Source organism: Silurus aristotelis (assembly GCF_946808225.1).
Source record: "Silurus aristotelis genome assembly, contig: scaffold_181, whole genome shotgun sequence".
Taxonomy (NCBI): domain Eukaryota; kingdom Metazoa; phylum Chordata; class Actinopteri; order Siluriformes; family Siluridae; genus Silurus; species Silurus aristotelis.
This window is the reverse complement of record NW_028148991.1, coordinates 14,185-21,681: the sequence shown is the minus strand read 5'-3', so window position 1 is coordinate 21,681 and position 7,497 is coordinate 14,185. Positions and strand designations below refer to the sequence as shown.

Below are 7,497 nucleotides of genomic sequence, written 5' to 3'. Positions count from 1 at the left end.
TATTCACAATACACACACTCTATACACACACATTATACACACACTCTATACATACACATTATACACACACTCTATACACACACATTATTCACAATACACACACTCTATACACACACTATACACATACTGTATACACACACATTAATCACACACTATACACACACATTATTCATAATACACACACTCTATACACACACATTATACACATACTCTTTACACACACATTATACATACACTCTATACACACAGATTATTCACAATACACACACTCTATAGACACACACTATACACACACTCTATACACACACATTATACACACACTCTATACACACATTATTCACAATACACACACTCTATACACACACTATACACATACTGTATACACACACATTATACACACACTCTATACACACACATTATTCACAATACACACTCTATACACACACATTATACACATACTCTATACACACACATTATACACACACTCTATACACACACATTATTCACAATACACACACTCTATAGACACAAATTATACACATACTCTATACACACACATTATTCACAATACACACACTCTATACACACACATTATACACATACTCTATACACACACATTATACACACACTCTATACACACACATTATTCACAATACACACACTCTATAGACACAAATTATACACATACTGTATACACACACATTATTCACAATACACACACTCTATACACACACATTATACACACACTCTATACACATACATTATTCACAATACACACACTCTATACACACACATTATACACACACTCTATACACACACTCTATACACATACATTATTCACAATACACACACTCGATACACACACATTATACACACACTCTATACATACACATTATACACACACTCTATACACACACATTATTCACAATACACACACTCTATACACACACTATACACATACTGTATACACACACATTATACACACACTCTATACACACACATTATTCACAATACACACACTCTATACACACACATTATACACATACTCTATACACACACATTAAACACACACTCTATACACACATTATTCACAATACACACACTCTATAGACACACATTATACACATACTGTATACACACACATTATTCACAATACACACACTCTATACACACACATTACACACACACTCTATACACACACAATATACACACACTCTATACACACACATTATTCACAATACACACTCTATACACACACATTATACACACACTCTATACACACACATTATACACACACTCTATACACATACATTATTCACAATACACACACTCGATACACACACATTATACACACACTCTATACACACACATTATTCACAATACACACACTCTATACACACACTCTAAACACACATTATACACACACTCTATACACATAAATTATTCACAATACACACACTCTATACACACACAGCATACACACACTCTATACACACACACTCTATACACATACATTATTCACAATACACACACTCTATACACACACATTATACACACACTCTATACATACACATTATACACACACTCTATACACATAAATTATTCACAATACACACACTCTATACACACACAGCATACACACACTCTATACACACACACTCTATACACATACATTATTCACAATACACACACTCTATACACACACATTATACACACACTCTATACATACACATTATACACACACTCTATACACACACATTATTCACAATACACACACTCTATAGACACACACTATACACACACTCTATACACACACATTATACACACACTCTATACACACATTATTCACAATACACACACTCTATACACACACTATACACATACTGTATACACACACATTATACACACACTCTATACACACACATTATTCACAATACACACACTCTATACACACACATTATACACATACTCTATACACACACATTATACACACACACTCTATACACACACATTATTCACAATACACACACTCTATAGACACAAATTATACACATACTGTATACACACACATTATTCACAATACACACACTCTATACACACACATTATACACACACTCTATACACACACAATATACACACACTCTATACACACACATTATACACACACTCTATACACATACATTATTCACAATACACACACTCTATACACACACATTATACACACACTCTATACACACACATTATTCACAATACACACACTCTATACACACATTATACACAAACTCTATACACATACATTATTCACAATACACACACTCTATACACACACATTATACACACACTCTATACACACACAATATACACACACTCTATACACACACATTATACACACACTCTATACACATACATTATTCACAATACACACACTCTATACACACACATTATACACACACTCTATACACACACATTATTCACAATACACACACTCTATACACACACATTACACACACACTCTATACACACACTCTATACACATACATTATTCACAATACACACACTCTATACACACACATTATACACACACTCTATACATACACATTATACACACACTCTATACACATACATTATTCACAATACACACACTCTATACACACACATTATACACACACTCTATACACACACATTATTCACAATACACACACTCTATACACACACATTATACACACACTCTATACACACACTCTATACACATACATTATTCACAATACACACACTCTATACACACACATTATACACACACTCTATACATACACATTATACACACACTCTATACACACACATTATTCACAATACACACACTCTATACACACACACTATACACATACTGTATACACACACATTATACACACACTCTAAACACACACATTTTCACAATACACACACTCTATACACACACATTATACACATACTCTATACACACACATTATACATACACTCTATACACACACATTATTCACAATACACACACTCTATAGACACACATTATACACATACTGTAAACACACATTATTCACAATACACACACTCTATACACACACACTATACACATACTCTATACACACACGTTATTCACATACTGTATACACACACATTATTCACAATACACACACTCTATACACACACACATTATACACATACTGTATACACACATTATTCACAATACACACATTATACACATACTCTATACACTCACTATACACACACATTATACACACACTCTATACACACACATTATACACATACTCTATACACACACTCTGTACACAAACATAATACAAAATATACACACTCTATACACACGCATTATACACATACTGTATACACACATTATTCACAATACACACACATTATACACATACTCTATACACACACTCTATACACACACATAATACAGATACTCTATACACACACATTATACACAAACTTTATACACACACACTATACACACACATTATACACATACTCTATACACACACAATACACACACATTATACACATACTCTATACACACACATAATACACATACTCTTTACACACACATTATACACATACTCTATACACACACATTATACACATACTTTATACACACACACTATACACACACATTATACACATACTCTATACACACACACTATACACACACATTATACACATACTCTATACACACACAATACACATACTCTATACACACACATTATACACATACTCTATACACACACATTATACACATACTTTATACACACACACTATACACACACATTATACACATACTCTATACACACACCCTATACACACATTATACACATACTCTGTATACACACATTATACACAATATACACACACTCTATACACACACATTATACACATACTGTATACACACACATTATACACATACTCTATACACACACACTATACACAAACTCTATACACACACACTATACACATACTGTATACACACACATTATTCACAATACACACACTCTATACACATACTCTATACACACACAGTATACAAACACTTTATACACACACATTATACACATACTCTATACACACACTCTATACACACACATAATACACATACTCTATACACACACATAATACACAATACACACCCTCTATACACACATTATACACAATATTCACACACTCTATACACACACATACTACACAATACACACACTCTATACACACATAATACACATACTCTGTATATACACATTATACACAATATACACACACTCTATACACACACATTATACACATACTCTATACACATACATTATTCACAATACACACACTCTATACACACACAATATACACACACTCTATACACACACATTATTCACAATACACATACTCTATACACACACACTATACACATACTGTATACACACACATTATACACATACTCTATACACACACACTATACACAAACTCTATACACACACACTATACACATACTGTATACACACACGTTATTCACAATACACACACTCTATACACATACTTTATACACACACATTATACACACATATACACACACTCTATACACACACATTATACACATACTCTATACACACACATTATACACATACTGTATACACACACATTATTCACAATACACACACTCTATACACACACACTATACACATACTCTATACACACACACTATACACACACATATTATACACACACTCTATACACATACTTTATACACACACATTATACACACACATATTATACACACACTTTATACACACACATTATACACATACTCTATACACACACATTATACACACACTATACACATACTGTATACACACACGTTATTCACAATACACAGACTCTATACACATACTTTATACACACACATTATACACACATATTATACACACACTCTATACACACACATTATACACATACTCTATACACACATCATACACATACTGTATACACACACATTATTCACAATACACACACTCTATACACACACACTATACACATAGTCTATACACACACGTTATTCACATACTGTATACACACACATCATTCACAATACACACACTCTATACACACACACATTATACACATACTGTATACACACATTATTCACAATACACACACATTATACACATACTCTATACACACCCTATACACACACATTATACACATACTGTATACACACATTATTTACAATACACACACATTATACACATACTCTATACACACACTCTATACACACACATAATACACATACTTTATACACACACACTATACAAACACATTATACACATACTCTATACACACACACTATACACACACATTATACAGATACTCTATACACACACATTATACACATACTTTATACACACACACACTATACACACACATTATACACATACTCTATACACACACACACACTATACACACACATTATACACATACTCTATACACACACATAATACACATACTCTATACACACACATTATACACACACATTATACACATACTCTATACACACACATTATACACATACTTTATACACACACACTATACACACACATTATACACATACTTTATACACACACACTATACACACACATTATACACATACTTTATACACACACACTATACACACACATTATACACATACTCTATACACAGACACTATACACACATTATACACATACTCTGTACACACACATTATTCACAATACACACACTCTATACACCTACTCTATACACACACACTATACAAACACTTTATACACACACATTATACACATACTCTATACACACACTCTATACACACACATAAGACACATACTCTGTACACACACATAATACACAATACACACCCTCTATACACACATTGTACACAATATTCACACACTCTATACACACACATACTACACAATACACACACTCTATACACACATAATACACATACTCTGTACACACACATTATACACAATATACACACACTCTATACACACACATTATACACATACTGTATACACACACATTATTCACAATACACACACTTTATACACACACATTATACACACACTCTATACACATACATTATTCACAATACACACACTCTATACACACACAATATACACACACTCTATACACACACATTATTCACAATACACATACTCTATATACACACTATACACATACTGTATACACACACATTATACACATACTCTATACACACACACTATACACAAACTCTATACACACACACTATACACATACTGTATACACACACGTTATTCACAATACACACACTCTATACACATACTTTATACACACACATTATACACACATATTATACACACACTCTATACACACACATTATACACATACTCTATACACACACATTATACACATACTGTATACACACACATTATTCACAATACACACACTCTATACACACACACTATACACATACTCTATACACACACACTATACACACACATATTATACACACACTCTATACACATACTTTATACACACACATTATACACACACATATTATACACACACTTTATACACACACATTATACACATACTCTATACACACACATTATACACATACTGTATATACACACATTATTCACAATACACACACTCTATACACACACACTATACACATACTCTATACACACACGTTATTCACATACTGTATACACACACATTATTCACAATACACACACTCTATACACACACACATTATACACATACTGTATACACACATTATTCACAATACACACACATTATACACATACTCTATACACTCACAATACACACACATTATACACACACTCTATACACACACATTATACACATACTCTATACACACACTCTGTACACAAACATAATACACAATATACACACTCTATACACACGCATTATACACATACTGTATACACACATTATTCACAATACACACACATTATACACATACTCTATACACACACTCTATACACACACATAATACACATACTCTATACACACACATTATACACATACTTTATACACACACACTATACACACACATTATACACATACTCTATACACACACATTATACACATACTTTATACACACGCACACTATACACACACATTATACATATACTCTATACACACACACTATACACACACATTATACACATACTCTATACACATACTCTATACACACACATTATACACATACTCTATACACACACATTATACACATACTTTATACACACACACTATACACACACATTATACACATACTCTATACACAGACACTATACACACACATTATACACATACTCTGTACACACACATTATACACATACTCTATACACACACTATACACACACATTATACACACACACTATACACACACATTATACACATACTCTATACACATACTCT

General features: G+C 32.6%; 1 pseudogene across 1 annotated transcript; it reads left to right on the top strand.

Annotated features, from left to right (window-relative positions):
* The first annotated feature begins 788 nt into the window (after positions 1-788).
* Positions 789-1,407, top strand: LOC310723097 (annotated as a pseudogene). Its single transcript has one exon. The product of its transcript is annotated as an uncharacterized misc_RNA (transcript).
* Positions 1,408-7,497: the final 6,090 nt, after the last annotated feature.